We start from the raw sequence: 22,638 nt of genomic DNA on the forward strand, positions 1-22,638 counted from the left end.
CTACAGGCTTGTACTCCAAGGCCTCCCTTGGGTGTCCCGAGATGTGAGTGGGTGCTGGGTCTCTGGTCCCTGCTGACTGGGGTGTCTGAGGGGCTGGCGGCTCAGGACCTACCTCCTCACCCTCCCCTCCTCGGGGCAGTGTCAGACGACGTACCAGGAAGGCCCCGAGTGTCAGTGGGTGAGCCAACAGCTTGTATCAAGGATGGGGCTGTCTGCTCACAGGGACTGCAACCCGCTCTTCCCGCCTCCTGCCAAAATAGACATGCTTAGGCTTCACCTGCACTGCTGGGAGGGAGACGATTTTCCACTGGCTGCTTCCTGTTGACCTGTGGCTGGTGGGCTTTAAGCGGGGAGTGGAGGGACTCCCTGTATCTGCTTACGCAGAGGAGATCTGGAATAGCCGCTCCACAAAGCTGAGCCAGGCTCTGTGGGCCATGGACCTCACACCAGAAGAAGAAAGAGCAGTGAGACCCAAGTGAAGCCAGAAACTCCAGGACAGGCTGCTGAGTCTTTCAAAAAGCGAGTTTTGCTCTGAGCCTCCACTGCGGGGTCCCCGGGTTGGGGGAGGACCCAAGCCTATGCGATGTGGCTGCTTTTGGTTCCGTCCAACAGACAAGAAACGTAGTATGAAGAGCCCAGGTGACCCCTACACTGAGAACAAGGGGCCTGGGGGTTTGGGTCTGTCCGCCAAGCAATCACAGTGCCTGAGCACGGCAGGTGCTGGGAACAAAGGAGATGACATCTCTCCCTGGCAAGGAGTTCACAGTCCTGTTGTGGAAACGGATACGGTAGTTATCCCGTGATTTGTGGTTTATTGGGGAATGTCAATTCATGGGTGTCTAAACAGGACATGTTTTTATTTTTTCACATTTCTTTCCATTATGCTAGGTTGAACCCCCCCCCCCCCCCAGCCGCCTGTCCCTTGACATTTGGGTGGATTCCACAGTTTCCTGGGGGTGGTGTATGGTGGCTGGGCAGGCCCAGGCGGCCTCTTCTGGGTGTGGACGTGCTCTAGGTTCTTAGCTCCTTTGGTGCTCAGCTGTGGGCCGTAGCTCAGTTTTGGGACATGACCAATGCTAACATGAGGTATGGGGGTCTGTGGAAGAGAGTAGAACACCACCCAGCCTGGCCGAAGGGGCAACCTGCTTCTGCCAGGAATGGCTGGACTTGGTTTCCATCATGATCTCCCTTTCTACAGGTTTCTTAAGAGCTGTGAGCACCTGTTTGAGAGTCAGTGTGAATTCGAGGGCAGGGCACCTCTGTGTCCCCAGGGCCCATCAGGTGATGGGTGAGTGAATGAATGAGCTGATGCCAGTTGAGGAATTTTGTTCTCCTGTGTCTTGGGACCCTAGAAGAGTTTGAATTCTTTGGAAGAATTGCTGGAAGGCGGGCTGGCTCAGTCGATCCAGGGACAGGTGGTCGGTGATCTGGGCTCTGCTCAGCTGTGCAGTCGGCCTGTTCCTGGCCAGTGTCCGTGGGCCTCTTCCTCCTGCTCAGCCAGAGCCCCCTTTTCTGATGCCTGCCATCCTCTTCTACGACAGCCCCCCCCAAGAAGCCAGCTCTCAATTCATGCAGTGCCTTCCACTCCCTCCAAGGTTATGCCTACGGGACCAGACCGTGTCCTTTCTGATGATATTCTGATCGCTGGTCTATTTATAACAATGACTCACCCACCACCTAAACTTCTGCAGGAAGAGTTTGGCTTAGGAGCCAACTCCCCTGGACTGCAAAACGGTTTGTGCTTGTAAGTGATTACCATTTCATTTCCCTGAGATCTTGCATCCTTGATCTCCTCTTGACCCTGTGGCCGGATCGCTTAGAGATCTCCCACCCCCCTGCTGCCTGGTGCCACCATCCTCTCTTGTTTATCAAGAATCCTGCTGACCCCGCGACCTGCACAGCCGGGCAAGTTCCTCTCCATCATTAACCTTGAGACTGAGACTTCCTTGCTGTGCAGATGGGAAGGCTCTGCGGGGACGATTTCCCTTTGTTTTCATGTTGTTTGCTTGTGAATGAGCTCAAGTTGGGATGGGGGCAGGGAGTGGATGAATCTGGAAGAGAGCCCTGAGCCCCCACCCTTGGCCTGAGGCTGCCTTCTCCAGCTTCTCCCTCAGGACCCCAGCGTTACCGGTGCAGTACCCACAGAAGGCCCTCGTGCATTGCTGCTCTTGCCTGCACTGACTCTGAAGTGACCGCCGGGTAGGAGGGGCAGTGACGGCAGCGGGTCCCACCTCTTCTCCCACAGCATCTCACCTTCTCCCCCAGCAGGTGCCTTGGGCAGGCAGGTCTGCTATCCCCCATGGAGGTTGGGCTTGAAGGACACTCGCGTGGACAGGCATTTGCAGTCAGGCTGGGGAGGTGAGATGACCCCCTTCTCCAGTTTGTCAGCAGACACCCCTGTTGCCTTCTTCATAAAGAAAATATAGTAGAGGCCCTCAGTGGGGTCCCTTGGCTTCCTGTCTGTTACCCACCTGTAAGCTTCCCGCATCCCCAGACCTCCTGGCCTCCATTCCTTTTATCTTCGTGGTGCCGGGGTCACCCTAACCCATGGCCTCTGCTTTAGAATCCCCCCGGTCCCCTTCATGGTTTGGCAATTGTCAGTCCAGAATTCAGCCTCCACTGGCTCTGTGTCACCACCTCCCCCCCCGCCCTGCCCCCGCTCCAGCCTTTTCCGCCCTGGACTCCACACCTCGCCCGACCCCCAGCGTCACCTCCAGCTGGCCCTTCTCTCCACTGGCTGTCCGCACTCTCCCCCGCTGTCCCCTCGGTCACTGCGCAGACTCCTGCCCCCACCCACCTCATTCCACAGTGGCGGTCCTCTCCTAGTTGATGAGTCTGGACCCATCCTCCTAAGTCCCAGGCTTGTTGGTCTCTTTGTAGCTTCTGACATCCTCGAGCGCCGTCCTCCCTGGCTTCTGATCTGCCACCTCGTCCTCAGACGCCCGGCCTCATTCCCTTCTCATGGTGCCTTCAGGCCGCTGTCACCTCCCCCTGATGTCACAGCCACAACCCCCAGTTGGATGCTGCCTGCAGGTCCGCCCGCCAGTCCATTCGCTATCAACCCGTGATGCCGCCGACAATGCCACCGCCCTCTCCACATCCCCGCTTGGCGTGGCATGCCAGGCCCCCAGGACCGGTCCCTGCTTTCCCTTGACTTCAGCTCCTGCTGCATTTTCATGCCACTACCGCAAGCCCTACTTTCCAGCCATCCTGAGCCAGTCAGCTCTCCCAGGTTAACTTCCCTACATCTCTGTCTCGCAGATGTTCGTATGGCCTGGGAGCCTCTCACCCCCTTCTGCCTTTGGCGAAATCCTTGTCCCCATCTGGAGTTCTGCCAGACTGTCCCCTCCAGCAGGCAGGCTTCTGGAACCAGCCCTTCCCCTCCCAGCACATTTAGTGTCTTCCTCGGGACTCACCCCTGCACTGACCCCTCTGTCTGCGTGTCTGCCTCCCGCCCTGGCCCCCACTTCCACTCGGATGACCCACTTGACACTCCAGTCAGGGTCAAATCCCTTTATTTCATGCTCCCTGAGAGGGACTCCCTGTCTTTAGAGCACTTAGCTTAGTAGTTCTGTATTTAACAAGGAAGGGCGTTGTCTGATGCATCGCCGGTAGTATCTGATTAATTCCTATTTCCTCCGCCAGACTGGGATTGAGGCAAGAACAGAGAGAGCCTTACGTTTTATTTGTTTATTTGACAGAGAGAGAGAGAGAGAGCACGAGCACACAAGCAGAGGGAGAGGCAGGCAGAGGGAGAAGCAGGCTCCACCCTGAGCAGGGAGCCCAATGCAGGACTCGATCCCAGGACCCTGGGATCATGACCTGAGCTGAAGGCAGACGCTTAACCGACTGAGCCACCCAGGCACCCCGAGAAATCCTTATTTTTAAGTAGAGATATTGTTTTTCTTCTTAAAGAGCATTTACTGTTAAATATTTTGAGAGACTAATGAACAGCTGTGTGCCCAGTGCCCAGCTTTGTCCAGTCTCACACTCGCCATATTGGCCTCAGGTGCTTTTTAAAAGATAGATGATAGACTTGACCGAAGGCTGCTAAGTTGTGTACCCAATACCCAGTTTAAGAGAAATAATATAACCAGTACTTTTCAAGCCTACTCAGAAGTCTACCTCCTCGCATCCGCCGCCCTCCCTTAGCCGTAGTAACCATTTCCCTGAATTGTGTGTGCGTGATTTTCTTGCTTTTCTTTATGCGTATCCCCAATATATTTGTTTCTCTACACATGAAGTTGTTTACTTGTGCTGTTTTTTAGAACTTTATATAAATGGAGGGACACCTGGGTGGCTCAGTCGGTTAAGTGTCTGCCTTCAGCTCAGGTCATGATCTCAGGGTCCTGGGATCGAGCCCCGCATTGGGCTCGCTGCTCAGTGGGGAGCCCGCTTCTCCCTCTGCCCCTCGCCCTGCTTATTCTCTTTCAAATAAATAAATAAAATCTTAAAAAAAAATCTTTATGTAAATGGAAAAGTACAGTTTGTGTTTTTCCATGATCTTCTTTTTTCTTGGCTTACCGTTTCATTCTGACACGATGTGTACCCTGAAATTCATTCATTTCCGCTAATGATTGTTGTTCTGTTGTCCACACGCCATACTTTATCCGTCCTCCTGTTGATAGAGGGGACTTACATTTAGTTTGCCTTTGCTCACCTGCCTGCCTCTCTTTCTCCTTTTTGTCCCTTTCCACACAGTGTTGACGTGAGGACTCCCCCGTCCACACAAGAGGGATGCAAACGCCCGCCCAGCTGAGAACCGCCAGGAGCACACCTGCCCGGGATTGCTGGGTCACGAGGTATGTGCATCTGTACGTTTCCTAGATGTTGCCTGTCCGCGTCCCCGCAGCAGGGTTACCCAAATGTCAGCTGCTCCACATTCCCACCAGGTCTCAGGAGCCTCAGACTTGGAAAACGGTGCCTCCCGCGGCTAGGACGTGATACCTTGTTATTTTCCTGACTGCCGATGGTGTTGAGCATATTTTCAAAGATATTCCCCTCAGTGAATTGCCTGTTTGTCTATTGTATTTGGTGGTTTCCCTCCAGAACTGATTTGCAGTGGTTTTTTATAGATTTCGAATGTGAATCCTTGGCGGGCAAATATCTTCTCCCATATCTAGTTTGTCTTTTCTTGGCGGGGAGTGGGGCTTGGGAATCTTGTTTTGTTTTGTTTTTTAAATACAGCGAAATGCACCAATCTTAATTGCTGCAGTTTGATAGATTTTTGTTTTGTTTTGTCTTATTTTTTAGAGTTTTAATTCCAGTAGAACTAACACACAGTGGTTCGGAGTATTCAATACAGTGACTGTACAATTCTATACATTACTTGGCGCTCATCAAGATAAGTACTCTTGGGGCGCTTGGGTGGCTCAGTCGATTAAGCACCCAACTCTTTTGAGTGTACTCTTAATCCCCTTCACCTCTTTCGACCATCCCCCCGCCACCTCCCTCTGGTAACCATCAGTTTGTTCTCTATAGTTAAGAGTCTTTTTTCGGTCTCTTTTTTTCTTTGTTCGTTTGTTTTGTTTCTCAAATTCCACGTGTGAGTGATTTCATATGCTATTTGTCTTTCTCTGACTAATTTATTTCACTTAGCATTATACGCTCTAGCTCTATCCATGTCATTGCAAATGGCAAGATTTCATTCTTTTTTAAAAAAATTTTAATTCCAGTATAATCAACGTACAGTGTTATATTAGTTTCAGGTGTACACTACTGTGATTTAACAATTCTATATATTACTCAGTGCTCATCATAAAAGGCCCTTTACCCCCATCACCAATTTCACCCATCCCCCCCATCCACTTCCCCTCTGGTAACCATCAGGTGGTTTTCTATAGTTAAGTTTGTGTCTTGGTTTGTCTTTTTTTTTTTTCCTTTGTTTATTTGTTTTATTTCTTAAATTCCACATATGAGTGAAATCATATGGAATTTGTCTTTCTCTGACTCATTTTGCTTAGCATAATACCCTCAGGTCCATCCATCTTGTTGCAAATAGCAAGATTTCATTCTTTTTTATGGATGAATAACATTCTATTTATACATATATCCTATCTTCTTTGTCTATTCGTCCATCGATAGACACTTGGACTCTTTCCATAATTTGGCTATTGTAAATAATGCTGCAACAAGCGTAAGGACGCATATAACCTTTTGAATTAGTGTTTTCTTTTTTGGGGGTATATACCCAGTAGTGTAATTACTGGATCATATGGTAATTCTATTTTTAACTTTTTGAGGGAACTCCATATTGTTTTCCACACTGATTGTACCAGTTTGACTCCCACCAATAGTGCACTTCTTACCACATCCTCGCCAGCACTTGTTGTTTCTTGTGTTGTTGATTTTAGCCATTCCGACAGGTGTGAGGTGGTAGCTCATTGTGGTTTCGATTTGCATTTCCCTGATGATGAATGATATTGAGAATCTTTTCACGTGTCTGTTGGCCATCTGGATGTCTTCTCTGGAGAAGTGTCATGTCCCCTGCCTATTTTATTTTACTTATTTATTTATAGAGAGAAAGGGGGAAGGGGCAGGGGGAGAGGGAGAGAGAGAATCTTAAGCAGGCTCCATGCCCAGAGCAGAGCCCGATGGGGGACTCAGTATCACAATTCTGAGATCATGACCTGAGCCCAAATCAAGAGTTGGATGCTTAACCTACTGAGCTACCCAGGCTCATTTTAAAATTGGAATATTTGTTTTTTGGGTGTTGAGTTTTACAAGTTCTTTATATATTTTGGATACTAAGCCTTTATCGGATATGTCATTTGTAAATATCTTCTCAGATTTAGTAGGTTGCCTTTTAGTTTTGTTGATTGTTCCCTTCACCATGCAGAAGCTTTTTATTTTGATGTAGTCCCAATTGTTTTTGCTTTTGTTCCCCTTGCCTTAGGAGACATATCTAGAAAAATGTTGCTATCGCTGATGTTAGAGAAATTGCTGTCTGTGCTGTCTCCTAGGATTTTTAGGATTCAGGTCTCACATTTAGATCCTTAATCCACTTTGATTGAGATTGTTTTTGTGTATGGTGTGAGAAAGTGGCTCAGTATCTTTTTTTTTTTTTTTTTTTGGCATGGAGCTGTCCAGTTTTCCCAACCACAGTTGTTGAAGAGATTTTTTTTCCCCATTGCATATTCTTGTCTCCTTTGTCAAACATTAATTAACCATATACAATCATGGGGTTATTTCTTGCTCTCTATTTTTTCCCACTGATCTATGTGTCTATTTTTGTGCCAGTACCACACCGTTTTGATTATTACAGCTTTGTAGTATATCTTGAAATCTGTGGTACCTCCTGCTTTGCTCTTCTTTTTCTTTTTTGGGAGGGCGGTTTGATTCTTTTAGTAACTGGAATCATGCTGTATGTAGTGTTCTTTGATGTACTTGCGGGAGGTGTTCCCAGCCTGGTACACTCCTTTTATCCACTACATATTCCACAGAATTCATGTGGTCATTTCGGTTGCTTCATTCTGCTGTTATAGTTATGCCCAGTTTTGTGCACACATTTGAGCACAGTGGCTGAAATTGGAGTGAGAGAGTCTCAGTTGAGTCCTTGTTGATCTGAGGGGAAGGTGTGTTGACTCGGTGCCCTGACCCAGGCACGAGGGTGGCTGGGCTGTGGATTTGGGACCAACAGGCCAGTGGCACCCTGTGTGATGGGGAAGCGGCTGGTTTTGCTCCTGGTTTAGTGGCCATGAATTCCTTTAACTTTGGTTTGTCTGGGAAACTCTATCTCTCCTTCTGTTCTGAATGATAATCTTGCCAGTCAGAGTATTCTTGGCTGCAGGTTGTTTCTCTTTTCAGTGCTTTTTGAATATATCACGCCACTTTCTCTGGTCTGCAAAGTTGCTGCTGAAAAATCAGCTGATAGCCTTGTGGGGTTTCCTTTGTATGTAACTGCTTTCTTTTCTCTTGCTGCTGTTACAATTCTCTCTTTATCACTGCTTTTTGCCATTTTAATTACTATGTGTCTCGGCATGGACCTCCTTCAGGTGATTTTATTGGAGGATCTCTGTGCCTCCTGGATATGGATTTTTGTTTCCTTCCCCAGATTCAGGAAGTTTTCAGCTATTTTTTCTTCAAATAAATTTTCTGCACCCTTTCCTCTCTCTTCCCCTTCTGAGATCCCTATAATGTGAATGTTATTACGCTTGATGGAGTCACTGAGTTCCCTAAGTCTATTCTCATTTTGCATATTTTTCCCTCTCTCATCGGCTCAGTTTGATTGCTTTCCATTACTCTGGACTCCAGATTGCTGCTCCATTGTTCTGTTGCCTCTTGTCTACTTTGTATTCCATCTAGTGTATTTTTAATTTCATTTATTGTGGTGTTCATCTCTGATAGGTTCTTTTTTTTTTTTTTAATCTCCGTGTTAAGGGTCTCACTGATGTCCTCCACTCCTTTCTCAAGTCCAGTGAGTATCTTTGTGATCGTTATCATGGCATATTACTTATCTCCATTTTGCTTTGGTGTCTTGCTATGAGTTTGTTGTTCTTTCATTTGGGACATATTCCTCTGTCTCCTCATTTTGTTTAACTCTGTCTGTTTCGGTGTGTTAGGAAAGTCAGTGACATCTCTTGCACTTGAAAGTAGTGGCCTTGTGAAGAAGAGGTCCTATAGGGCCCCTCAGTGCGATGTCTCCTTTTCACCAGAAAATGGTGCTTCTGGGGAGGGTCTCCTATGTGTGTTGCCTGGACCCAACTGTTGTGGCTGAGCTGTGTTTGCCCTTAGTCCGGTCATCTGCAATGTCTCTCTTTGCCTGTTCTGGGCAGGATCTGATCTCTGTGTGGTTAGTGGGCCAGTCTGGGGCTGCCTAGGGCTTGAGTTGAGTCAGACCAGGAGTTTGCCAGAGATGAAATAGCACCAAACAGCAGGGCACTTTCCCTATGTTGTTCCTGAGAAGTTTTGTTGGTGAGCAGGTCCTACAGTCAGACCCACTGTCTGCTCCTAGCCCACTGCTGGGGCTGCAGTCTGACTGGTGTGCGTGGTTATCTTCCCCCGTCCCCAGGGGAAGGAATCACTTTGGAGTGGTGCTGGCCCCTGTCCAGGCTCTTGCACACTGCCTGGCTTGTGATACTTCTTTGGATGGGCTCTGGCCAAGAGGGTATTGACAGGGGTGGGATCCACAATGTGCACAAGGACTGGAGGGGCAGGGTTAGCAAGGTTTGTGTGCTGTTGGTCCCCTGCGGGAGGGGCCCTGCAGCACTGGACTGAGGTGGGCCAGTCTGGAGGGTTGGATCCACGGAAGCACAGCTGGAGGTGGGTGGGAGGTGGGAGCGAGGTGACAATACAAGCAAGTTAGGTAGCCTGTATCATTGCCACACTGGTTCCCGTAAGTGACCGGGTGTCTAGGCTGGGGGACAGGGGAGAGAAATGGCACCTACCAGTTCCTTTGTTCCTGGAGGAGTCCCCCACCGATCTCCATCCCTTTGGGACACGCTCTGAGGTAAGTAAACAACAAATGCCCCAGGCATTTTTCAAACTGCTGGTTGTCTTCCTCTCGCCCTCCTGGCTCTCCGCAAACCAACCCACTGATTTTTAAAATTCCAGGTTTTAAGTCTCATTGGTTGTAAGAACTTACAAAATTCAGCCCTTCTGGTTTTCAAAGCCTAATGTTATAGGGATTCATCTTCCCCGCTTGGGCTTCCCTGATGTGAGGGTCTGTTTCTTTCCCCTCTCCACACCTGTGGCTCCCTCCCTCTCTGATCCCCCACGAGTTCGTTTAGCACCCCACCTCGACTCTGCCCTTTCTACCTTCTTCTATGTGGCCTCTTCTCTGTGTTTAGCTGTGGAGAGTCTGTTCTGCCAGTGTTCGGGTCATGCTCTGGATTATTTATGCTGATGGGGGTGTTATGTAGGTGCACCTGTGGGATGAGGTGAGCACCGGGTCTTCCCACTCCACCATCTTGCCAGCAGTCTGTTCTTTTTCAAGGTTACTTCTGCTATTCTGGGTCTTTTGTGGTTCCGTACAAATTTTAGAATTATTTGTTCTAGTTCTGTGAGAAGTGCTTTGGGTATTTTGAGAGGGATTACATTAAATCTGTAGATTATTTTGGGTAGTGTGGACATTTTAACAATATTTGTTCTCCCAATCCATGAACGTGGAATATCTCTCCATTTGTTTGTGCCATCTTCAATTTCTTTCTTTCTTTTTTTTTTAAATATATTTAAAGATTTTATTTATCTGTTTGAGAGAGAGAGAGAGATAGAGTGCAAGCAGCAGGAGGGGCAGAGAGAGAAGCAGACTCCCCACCAAGCAGGGAGCCCGATCTGGGGCTCGATCCCAGGACCCTGAGATCATGACCTGATCCGAAGGCAGACACTCAACTGATTGAGCCACCCAGGTGCCCCCATCTTCAATTTCTTTCATCAGTGTTTTATAGTTTTCAAAGTACAGGTCTTTCACCTCCTTGGTTAAGTTTATCCTAGGCATTTTATTATTTTTGGTGTGATTGTAAATGGGACAGTTTGATAGATTTTGACAAATGCATATAGCCATGTAACCCACTCCTCTATCATGGTATAGAGCTTTTCTGTCTCCCCAGTAAGATCCTTTGTGCTCCTTCTGAGGCAGCCCCTGTTTGTACTTCTTTTACCATATATGAATTTTGTCTGATTTAGAACTTAATATAAATGAAATCATACTGCATGCCTGGCTTCTTTTGCCTAACATAATGTTCTTAAGATTCATCCATCTCTCATAGATTTCTTTTTATTGCTGAATAGATCTCCATTGTATGAAGGTACTAGAATAGGTTCACCTAGTGTCCCATTGATAGACACTGAGGTGGTTTCAGCTTTTGACTCCTATGAATAAAATGGCCATCAATATTCTTTATCTGTCTTTTTGTGCACATATGTTTTCATTTCTCTTGGGTAAACATCTCAGAGTGGAATTGCTGAAGCCATAGGGAATGTTTGTGTTTGATTTTATAAGAAATCCTGTGTTTCATCTTTTAATTCTCTTAAGGGCATTATCTGTCATCAGATTTTAATAATCTTTTCCCTTATGGTTTTTTTTTTTTTTAAAGATTTTATTTATTTATTCGACAGAGATAGAGACAGCCAGCGAGAGAGGGAACACAAGCAGGGGGAGTGGGAGAGGAAGAAGCAGGCTCATAGCAGAAGAACCTGATGTGAGGCTCGATCCCATAACGCCGGGATCATGCCCTGAGCCGAAGGCAGACGCTTAACCGCTGTGCCACCCAGGCGCCCCTCCCTTATGGTTTATGCTTGCTTTAAGAAATCTTTTTCTGAGGTCATGCAGATTTTCTTCACTTCCCATCTGAAGGTTTTAAACTTTGCATTTCCAATTTGGAGTTTTCATTCACCTGAAATTGATTTTTATCAACTGTGAGACAAGAATCTATTTTCCCCCCATTTGGCTAACTCATATTGTCATCACTACTATGGACTAGAGCATCACCTCCTCGCCCTATTGAAATGCTCCGTCGTATATGAGGTTTCCACAAGAACCTAGACTTGTTTCTGGGCTCCATTCTGTGCCATTGGTTTATTTTTCTATCCCTATGCCAATACCATCCTGTACTCATTACTATAATTCGTAAAATGTCTGGGTATCTGGTAGGATAAGTCATCTTACTTTGTTCTCCAAAATCTGCTTGTTTATTTATTGTCCTTGTTCTTCCACATAAACTTTAGGATTGGTATGTCAGGTTGTAATTTTTTTTTTTAAGAGAGAGAATGGGAGGAGGGGTGAAGGGAGAGGGAGGGAGAGAGAGAATCTTAAGCAGGTTTCATGCCCAGCGTGGAGCCTGATGAGGGGCTTGTTCTCACAACCCTGAGATCATGACCTGAGCTGAAATCAAGAGTCAGACACTTAATGGACTGAGCCCCCCAGGTGCCCCTGGTAAATATTTTTTATTTTGTATTTTGATTTTGTCTTTGATCCGCTTGTTGGATAGAACTGTGTTTTTGCATTTCCCAAACATATTGGACTTTGAAAGCTATATTATGTTACTGATTTAGAATTTAATTGTGTTGTGATAAGAGAATGTAGTCTGTATGATAGATTCTTCATTTTCTTTGTAGTACAGTACATGATCAATTTTGAAAATCTTCACAGATGCTTTAATAATGTGTATTCTCCAGCTGTTGGTTTTAGAATTCTACTTTATGTTATTAGATTAAACTTAATGTGTTGTTAAAATCTTCTAAAGCCTAAATTGTTTTTTTCTCCTCCTTGGTATTTCAATTTCTAAGAAATGTGCTAAGTTCTCCCACTATGATTATAGACTTTAAATTTCTTCTTGTAATTCTGTCAATTTTTGCTTTATATAGTCTGAGACTCTATAACCTAGATGCACGTATGTTCAGAAATCTTCTACCTTTCTGATGAAATTTTTCTTTAACTATGATATAATAACTGTCTTTATTTCTAATAATGCTTTGGCCTTAAAGTATAGTTTGTCAGATATTTGTTGACTTCACCAGCTTTGTTTTGATTAATATTTGCCTAGTTCATTGTTTATCATTTAAAAAAATTTCCAACGTTTCTGAGTCCTTGTGTTTTAAGTGTCTTTTGTAAACAGCACATTTCCAGCTTTTGTTCTTAATCTACTCAGAGAATCTCTATCTCCTGAGTGAATAATCTAGTATTTTAAAATGTACTGTGGTTACTGATATTTTTGTAATGATTTTCTTATTTTGGCTAACATGTATGATAGATGGGCTTATTTATATTGTCTTATTTTGTTCGTCCTAGGTTCTTGGCTTTTCCTTTCCCCCCTTTCCACTTCCTATCTCATTTGGATCAATCTAGTTGGTTCTTTTTTCACTTTTCTCTTTACTAGTTTGGAAGCTATGCATTCTGTTTCTGTTTTTTTAGAGGTTACACTTAACATTTCATATATACACTTGACCTCACAAGGTAACAATCAATATCTCTGTATTCTTCCCAAACCATTTGATCCTTTCTATGATCTCACTTCTGTCCTAGCATCCTATACTGTTTTCTAGTTTTTTGGTGATACCTCATTTTAATATCCTCACATTATTCATGATAATAATTAATGTTGTTTGCCATGGTTTTTTTAGATTTATCTGCAATTTTACCAATTCATTTGCTCACCACTGTTCATTGCCTCTCACGTTTAGCACAGGTACGTTAGGTAAACTCTCTTAGTCTTAGTTGGAACAAAAGTAGGGTTCCCCCCCCAATATCTAGCTGGGCATAGAATTCTAGGTTGACCATTATTTTCAATGAGTAATTTGAAGATATTTTCACATTGTCTCCAGGTATTTGTTGTTGCTGTTGGAAAGTGTGTTGCCAATTAATTGCGTTCCCTTTTTAAGCAGTTTGTGTTTGGTTGCAGTGTCCCTAGGATGAGGATGTGTTTTGGTTTGTCCTGGCCAGTCCTGGCTAATAGCTGTTACCCTTGCATAATTATTAATAGTGCCTCTCTCATTCTCAAAGGTATCCTTGTTAGAATGACAAAGTATGCGGTCCCCCAACTGTGATGTATACATGTGTGGTTTCAGTTTTGCTTACCTTTCTGAGGATTCATTGTGCTTCCTGTATCTGAAGATTCATCAGTTCTAGAGAATGTTTAATCATGTTCTCTTTTTTTAAAACAAATCTACATTAAAAGCCTTTAAATTAAAATTGTATCTTGGGGCCCCTGGGTTGGCTCAGTCAGTTGAGCATCTGACTCTTGATTTCAGCTCAGGTCTTGATCTCAGGGTCATGAGCTCAAGCCCTGCATTGGGTTCCACACTGGGCATGGAGCCTACTTAAAAATAAGCAAATAAAAATAAAATTGTATCTTAAGAAACAAGTTAATAAATAGACCATTATGTCCTTTTTCTCAACTTGTTTGACCTGTCAGTATCCTTTAAAGCTACCATGGCTATTATTAGAACAAACCAGATATTACATGTAATGGACCATTTTTGTGGCTGGTACTTGTTTCAACCTTATGTGTGTTTGCTTTCATTGTGCATCACACCTAGAAGGGTATATAAGACACACACCTAAGAATGGTGTACCGAGCCCTCGGGATGACAATTAGAGCATCACCTGACACCTAATATGCGCCCTCTGTGCCTCTGCTCAAGTACGTTCTGCCCTGCTCCCCACATAATCGCTATTCTGAATGTTATGTCGATTATTCCATTGCTCGTCTGTATAGTTGTCCCACACGCATATGTATTTTAAAGAATCTGTTATTTCATCTTGCCTGCTTTTAAAGTGTACACAAATGGAATCCCACTGTCTATAGTCTTCTGGGATTTGTTTTTTTCCCCTTCAAATGTATGTGTTTGAAGTTAATTCACATTACTGAGCAGCACTGGACGTCACCCCTTCCACAACAGTACAGTCAAACAGTGGACTCATTGTTTGAATATATCTCAATATATAAATCTAATCTCATTACGGACACTTGTGATGTTTTCAGTGTTTGGTGATTATACGCCCATCATTGGGACTTTGGGCTTTCTGGGTTATCGGGTTCATGGGGGCATGTTCCAACTTTACTCTTACCCAACAATTAGTGGTGGTACCAATTTACATTCCTACTTTCCATATATGAGTTTCTTTTGCTTCCCATAATCGCTAACACTTGGTATTGTCAGTGCTTTAATTTTTGCCAAACTGGTGAGTGTGGAATGGCATGGCATTCTGCGTGTGTGCGTGTGTTTAAGCTTTTAATTTTGGCATTCTGCTTTTAATTTGCATTTCCTTTATTCTCAATTACATCGAGCATGTTCTCATGTTTATTAGGCATTTGTCTTTTCTGTATAGTTCCGGTTTTTGCCCTTCATCTGTTTTCTTTGGGGTTATTTTTTTTTTTCTTATTGATTTATAAGCATTCTTTACATGTTCTGGAAATGACTCCTTTGTAATATGTATTGCCTTTGTCATCTCCAAGTTTGTGGCTTGTTTTTTCTCATTCTTCATGCAGTTTCTGGGAAACCAGAAATTCTTAATTTATTTACTTTGGTTGTTGTTGTTGTTGCTTTAAGGTAAGTGCTTTTATGTACTTTAAGAAGTCCCTCTCTACCCTGAGGACCTAAAATGATTATCCTATGTCGTATTCTACTTTTTATTATAGTTTTATCTTTCACATTTGTATTTAAGTCTACTTTTTTTTTTTTTAATTTTTGGGGGGAGGGGCAGAGGGAGAGGGAGAGAGAATCTCAAGCAGACTCCTCCCCCCCGCCCTGCTGAGCACAGAGCCCAACATGTGGCTTGATTTCACGATCCTGAGATCACAGCCTGAGCTCACATCAAGAGTCGGATGCTTAACTGACTGAGCCACCCAGGTGCCCCTAAATCTACTTTGAATTGATTTTTATGTAGGACAGGAAGGAAGAATTAATTTTAATTGTTTTCCATATGGGTAACCAAGTGTGGCTGTCTTATTTGTTATGGTCCATCTGTTTTGTTTTGTTTACTAATCTGTCACGTCTGTTCTGTCATAAATCCAGCTTCCATATATGCTCACATTGGTTTCTGGGTGCTCTCTCTGTCTGTTTCATCGGTCTCTGTCTATTCCTGTACCATACCAGACTATTGTAATTACTGTAGCTTTACCTTGATATCTGGTAGGACCAATCCTCCCTTCTTATTCTTCAAGCACGATAGGTTTCCATGGGTCCTATACGCTTCCATACGGATTTTTAAAATGAGTTCGTCAGGTTCCATGAACTGTCCTCTCTGTGATGAGATTAGTTCAATGTCATCGATGTTCCATCATACGGCCTGGTTTGTCCCTCTGGAAAGTAGTGCTGTATTCAGGGCTCGGTGTTAGCCTTTTGGTCAGAGGTTAGATACTCAGCAGGGGCTTTAGCTAGACTGGCCTTGGTGAGGAGGGGCCCCTCTTGCTGGAGCCCGGGCACCTCCATCTCTTTCACCAGGGCCATTGTGTTGATGAGCACCTTGAGTAAGGATGGAGTGGTTGGAGGGAAGGCTGCCTGACATCCAGAGGATGGGTTATCTTCCCCGCTCGTTGTTGGAACATTCCTCAGCTGAGCGACCCCACCCAAATACGCTCATGTGGAGAGCTCTGTCCTCAAACCTCTATATCTTTGTCGCCAGCTGTCCAATCTTATTTTTCCAAAGTCCCTGTTGATCCAGCCAGGCCGTTAGCCTCTCTCTATGGCTCTGTGTAATAGCTATAGCTCTGGCCTGGTGGGGGCAGGGCAGGTGGGAGAGGCTGGGAGAAGCCACTGATTGTCGGACAGTCTGAGAAACCACTGCGTCTTGCCACCACGACTGTGAGGGCAGTTTGTGGCAGGCTGGGCACTGCTCCTTCTGCACAACCCCAAAGTGGTGGCTTGTGGAGAAATTTCGAAGCCATGTCTGACTGCCACGACCTTCTGGAAAAAAATTGCTATTATTTCACCGTCCCTTTCCTCTTCCAGTCTTGTTTCCCATTTCTCTCACTGGCAAACTGTAACCTGGAGCCATACTGGGAAAAGTAATTCTCTGACTTAAAAGAAATGGTGGTGTTTACAAATCAACGGTAGGCCGTCCAGGCCAATGGCGTACATTTAGGTTGTTTTCAGGCATTACCATATATAGGGAAGGGATGGCTAGCCATCCCGGTTTTGGAATGACTTCCCGGGCATACGACCACTGCCAACTATTTGTCTGGGGTTGTGGTGCACTGTGATAACAGGTCTTACGATGTTCGGCTTTGGAAGTATGTGGTTATTGAAAAAGAAATAAGGTTTGAAATGTATGATGCCAGAAGCTAGTCTGTTCAAAAGAAAAATAAGGCATGTTTGATGGTTAATGTGAAAAAGCTTATTACACCTATGTTTAAAATAATCAATTTCTTTGTTTATCCTTTGAGTGATTAGTCTTACAATGACACTACAACTTACGACAACATTATACTTTATAAAGGATAATGTTGCATAAGAGACATTAAGGTAAGTTATTGACAGAGCTCTGTCTTCCCGTGCACCAGTGTTCCTTCAGCTGCATTTCATCTGCTCTTTAACTTACCCACTGGCTTTATTTTCAGTGACTTTCTAGATTTTTCGTAGCGTTCAAGTTGGCGATCTTCCGAATACACTGGTTTTGAAAATATCTTTTTCCTTTTTCAAATGTCTTTTATGTTGTTAATTATCTAAGACGTACTTATTTTGGTGCTCGCTTTGGCAGCACGCTTACTAAAATTGGAAGGCAAGGACGATACGCAAATTCACGAAGTGTTCCAATGAAAGATGGATGCGTTTATTTTGTAGCTGATATGCTGTTTGTTCTAATGGACGAAATCCCGAGGGTTGGGATAAATCCCGTTGCTTACTTGTTAGATTCTTGCTCACCGTCTGGTAACTTCGGACGATGGGCTCATCTACAGCAGCGCTCTGTCTGTGGGAATCAGCGTGAACCCGTGGCTGACAGCGTACTTTCCAGAATCCCGGGAGTATCACTGTCCTGAGAACGTTACTATCTTGCTGTGTTATTTTACTAGCTTGGGAGTTTCGGGGGCACAGGTAGGGTTCCCCCGCGTACCACTACAGCATTAACTCAAAAGCTTATCCCTGTGATATTTAGTCCCATCTCAACTTCTGGCCCCTGTGGGTTTCCTTACTTACTTGAGAACTTAGTTCTGCTTATTTAAAAAAGGATGTCTCTTATTTTTACCCAGAATTTCTAAGTGTTTATTAGTGGGAGGGCTTTCGGGTTGTCTAGGAGTTCATATCTCTAAAACCATAAGCCTCACTACGCACTTTTATTCATCAGTGCGTCCATTTCGCCTATGCTAATGCCTGGGGAAGAAGGTATTAAATAAATATTCCCTTCTTTTGTTCTTTCTTTGTTTCTCCTGGACATTGAGATCTTCTTGGCCTTCTCTTAGTGCCCAGCACAGAGCCTGGCACACAGCAGGCACTCAAGAGATGTTTGTAGAATGGATTGGAAGGATACATTTTACAGATGAGGACTGGGAGACCAGAGCTGTGACGTGACTTACATGTCTCTGGAAATTCGGTGCTGGCGAAAGTATCATTTCTAGCTGGGATCATTCATGCGCACATTTACGTTTCCCACAAATTAACCCATTCCTGCAATTATAAGAAGACCTAAGAAGTTCCCTATTCCTGTCTGCTGGATCTTATTTTATTGGTGGATGTGGTCCTGCCGGCTCATGCACTTCTCCAGGATTCAGGACCTCAGTATCTCAGCCGAAAAGCTCTGAGTCTGATGATTCCAGAAGGGTTCTTCGTGGTGGCTGAGATTGTGGGAGAGGAAGAGGGGAAGATGGAGAGAGAGGGTGGCCACCAAGGAAAATGGAAATGCCTCGTGTGCTCCCAAGTCACTTCATCTGCGGATATATGCCATTGTTGATTTCTTTTCTCTCCCTTTCATCCCCCTGGTTAAATTGGAACTCTCGGTAAGAGGCCAGTGGCTTTAGCTAAAAATGTCTTGATTTATTCTTCTTGAGACCAAATAATAACAAACCTTGCCCTAACTTGAGTCCTCCCTGGCTGTCTGGGAACTGCATTCATCCCTGTGGAGAGAGCCCTAAGCGCAGAGCCAGGGGCCCTCAGTTCCTGGGTGACCACCACCACCCCTGTGTGACCTTGGGCAACTCACTTGCCCTCTCTGAACTCAGTTTTAATGTCCGAAACGTGAGCGGTTGATCTTTAATGGCCTCTCCGGCTGTGTTACGAGGTTATAAAATCAAGCAAGGTGCTAAAAAGGGCATAGGGCTAGAACCCTCCCCTGTGCGTTAGTGGTATTCTCTGCTCAGGCTGGATAATGCAAACACGGGGGTGGGGGAGGCTTGACATGATTGCCGGGAGTTTAGAATCAAGGACCCTATACCCTAGTATGTAGGTGACATCTTGTGGAGACCTCGAACAAAACTGAGGTTCTGTAATAAGGAATCACCAGAGGCGTGCATTTATAGCAATGCCCCAAATAAGAGAAAGAGCATATATTTTACGGACTATTATGGGATCATTACAAATGACATTTTCATAACCCAGCGGCCTGCTGATGCCACGAGGGTGAGTGAAACTGCAGGACACATTGGTAGATCCGGAGTAGAGGAAGCTAGGCAAATACTAAGCAGAGCAAAGAAGGCTGGAGTGGAACAAAGGGTGATTTTTCTCTCTGCGGAGGGAGTTTTACTCTGCTCGCTGCATTTTTTTTGTATCTCCTATGGTGAGCATGCATCACTCTTATAATGGCAAAAGAACTGTATTAAAATAATATTTTAGAGTATTCCTTTTTGTGTGGTGGGAAGAAGGGAGACCTGACTAACCCCATGTGCACATCTAGGCCCCCAGGGATGTGGATGGGCTGGCAGGGGGTCCGGGGAGGGTGTGTGGGGTGATGTGGGAGCTGCCCAGCTGATGGTGTGGGGAACAGTTGTCACAGAGGCTACATAGCTTAGAAAAATAAGGGCGGGGTCGTGGTCGTGCCCTGAACTGGTCGCAGGGAAAAGGAATTTGACACCTGAGTGGATTCAGAGGACGGAAGCAGCATTGCTGGGGGAAGACACATACTTGCAGGGACCCACCTCTTGGCTGCATAGAAGAAAGAGTAGCCAGCCTGGTACACCGTCCAAGCTTAGAGTCAACAGCCTGAGGGAGGCCGTGAGCCCTTCATCCCAGCGAGGGTGTGGCAGGGACGCTGCCAGGAGCTTCCCTGCGGTGCTGCAAGGCTGGAGAAGAGGAGCTCAAAGTTCCCCTTCTGATTGTTAAGGGAGAAGGAAAAAGTGGGAAGTAGAGGACTCATCACCATCATGGCCAGGGGAGGGGCCTCTCCGCTGGGTTCAAGAGCTGGATCCACTCTTTGTCAGTTGTCCATCCTGGTAAGTTATGAAACCTCTTTGTGCCTCCGTTTTCTCATCTGCAAAATGGACATAATAGCAGGACAGAATGATAAATAACGGAGATAGCATGAAAAGGGCTTATTTGCAGAGCTCAATAAAGGAGATTGGCGGCCACGGGTTATTTTTGGAGGCACCAGAGAGCTGGGCCTCCTGCCGTACTTCCTCGCCCATCAGCCGCGTCACGACTGGCATCAGCCTCTGTTGGGCAAAAGTCCTATTCTGTATTTGGCCGAACTACTTTTATCCCCGATTACTCCTGACAGAGTCAACCTTCTTCCCCCTCCCGCCCCTGAACCCCCTCACAGGTACACATTCTCCAGGCAGCCTGCTGTCTTAACTTGGTCTCCTTGGCCTCCCTCTGCACACCGGGGCCTAGAATGTAACGACGAACCCCGTCTCCCGCCCGGAGCTGGGTGCCCAGGAATTCCGGCCCCGCTGGCCAGCTCCGCTCGCCAGGGCATCTGTTTCTAATCAGCGCGGTGTGGCGCATTCTTCCTGCCGAGCGTGCAGGGCCGGAGCCTGGGGACAGTGCTAATTGATTGCTAAATGGATCTTGTCATTTCCAAAAGAGGCCTCCAGACCTGCCCTTTGCTCTGTCTCTGCTCTTCCGAGGGCTTAAGAGCTTAAGAATTAACTCGTCCGCTGCCTTTGGAGCCGGGAGACCATGGTTTTGAACCTCAACTGTGGGGATTCATCAGGAGCCCTAGAGAAGCTCCCTGCTCTTTGTAAAGTCATCTACAGCCTAAAACGCACATCCATGGACCCGTGGATCCCATTTCATTCTCCTGGCAGCTTTGTGGGGCGCGCCGGACTGTGGTGGACCGCTGAGGAAATCAAGGCCCAGGGGTGTAATAGAGTGGTTCCGGGTTACGCAGAGTGGGTGGCAGGGACGGGACTGTCTTGAATCGGACTCATGCTGGGTCTAGGATGTTCCCCAAAGCAGTGAGTGGCCAGGGCTTGCTGGGGAGCAGGGAGACCGCACAGGGGCTACTGAGCTGGGCTGTCTGGGTTGACAGGTGTCTAGCTGCCCTGTGGGAGGTGACCACCAGAATGGAGAAGAGACCGCTCAACGTTCAGGGCTGAACCCCAGAGAGCCAGCAGCCTTATTTCCCTGGTAGCAAAGCCCCTCTGATTGCAGTGTCCTCACATCAAGGGTCCGGGCGTCCCCGGCACTTACCAGAGAATGGGTCACCAGCCGTGTCCCCGTCTGTCTCCCCAGGTTGAAGGCAGGGATTGTTGTCTTTCTGTCTCTAAGTCTCCGCCTGGAACAGGATCTGCTCGTAGTAGGTGGTCAGTCCACGAATGTAGCAAGAATGACTCATCCCGGACTTTCCCTCTGATCTCATTCTTCTGGGTCTCTTGGCAGAGTTGATCAGTGAGAACGAGATTAAAACCTACTCTGAGCAGAGCAGTTGAGCGCTGTGATACTTTGGCCCCTGACAAGAAGCCCCAAGCTTCAGTGTTTCTATCTGGCAAATGGGGGTGAGTCCATGTGTGTCCACCCTGGGCTGGTTGGAGGACCGGTTGAGATGGTGAAAGCTTGAGCACTGTACTTCCGTGAAGAGTGTGTGTTGGGGGCGGGGGGCGTTGTTTTCATCTCTAATGGATTCTGGATTCCATTCTCTTCCAGAAGCTTCTTTATTGGCCCACACGGCCAAAAAGTCTTATAACAGGATTGGGGTACATGTGTTCCTCAGTCTGTAAAACTATAAGCACTCAAAGCCAGTCTTGGTTCAGACTAAATGGCTCATATGGGCAGAAACCAGAAGAAAGGGGTGTGTTTTTAGCTCATGTGGCCTGGATCCTGGGTCCTCACCGCCTCGGCCACCTCTCCTCTGTCCCTCTCCCCTGCATCAATGAAGATTTTGGTTAAGAAATCCAAGAGAACTATGTTCAACCCCTGGATCTCATCCTTCCTAGCTGTGTGACTTTGGGGAAATTATTTAGCCTCTCTGATCTTCCTATGTGTAAGATGGGTACAATAGCACATCTGATGGGATTATTGAGAAGAATTCCTGAAATGATGAATAAAAATATGCTCAACAGTGCGTAGCACATGGCAACTGCTTCATAAACATTAGCTGCTCCCGTTGGGCTGGAAGGAGCAGCCCATTCAGCCGCTCAGACCTCTGCCATCATGATCCCCTAGAGACACACTGCTCTCACGATGGCCTCCTGGCTTCCCGACTGCAGAATCCATTGGCCTCTCGATTCTGACCCTTTAGGGATGCTCTAGTGTGGGGCTGTCCGTTCTCACACCTCCAGGTGCCAATATTATGCACCATGACCTACTCTTCCCTGACAACTTTCCTCCCTTAATTTCTGGAGTACAATCCCCCCTTGGTTCTCCTCCCGATTGCTGGCCATTTCTGCTCCTTCATCCAGTCCTAAAACACCGTGTATTTTTCTCAATCTGGAATCACCAGCATTATAGGATGGAAAACAGTCTCTGCCCCCAAGAGCTTCTAGGCTAACTGCCATCCAGGACTGATAGGGGCTTAGCACTGTGCTTAGTGCTTCTAGGTATTATCCCATTTGCATTTGCAGAAGGTCTCAGATGGACCAGGGCTCAAATCCCAGCCCTGCCATGTCAGACACTGGGGTGGTGGCAGCAGATTGTCCTGGGTCCTCTCACCAGAGGGGAAGGAGCTGATAGGTGGCACCAGGCCGGGCTGGCTATGCCAGGGTCCAGGGAAGGTGTGGGGGTGGGCCTGCCCATCAGGCTCAGAGCCCCAGGCTCTGGGGAAGGCACAGAGACAAACGGCCGGGGGATTCAGAGTTGCAAAACCAGCCTCTGATCTGCTTTGCCACTTATTTG

At 46.2% G+C, this 22,638-nt stretch overlaps 1 long non-coding RNA gene across 1 annotated transcript; it reads right to left on the reverse strand.

The window, feature by feature from the left end:
- Positions 1 to 17,185: 17,185 nt before the first annotated feature.
- On the reverse strand, positions 17,186 to 21,251 carry LOC130544716 (uncharacterized). The gene is made up of 2 exons (XR_008961231.1): positions 20,998 to 21,251; positions 17,186 to 19,837 (listed from the first exon to the last, which is right to left on the reverse strand). It is a non-coding gene; the product is annotated as an uncharacterized LOC130544716 (long non-coding RNA).
- Positions 21,252 to 22,638: the final 1,387 nt, after the last annotated feature.

Source organism: Ursus arctos, unplaced genomic scaffold (genome assembly GCF_023065955.2).
Source record: "Ursus arctos isolate Adak ecotype North America unplaced genomic scaffold, UrsArc2.0 scaffold_24, whole genome shotgun sequence".
Taxonomy (NCBI): Eukaryota; Metazoa; Chordata; class Mammalia; order Carnivora; family Ursidae; genus Ursus; species Ursus arctos.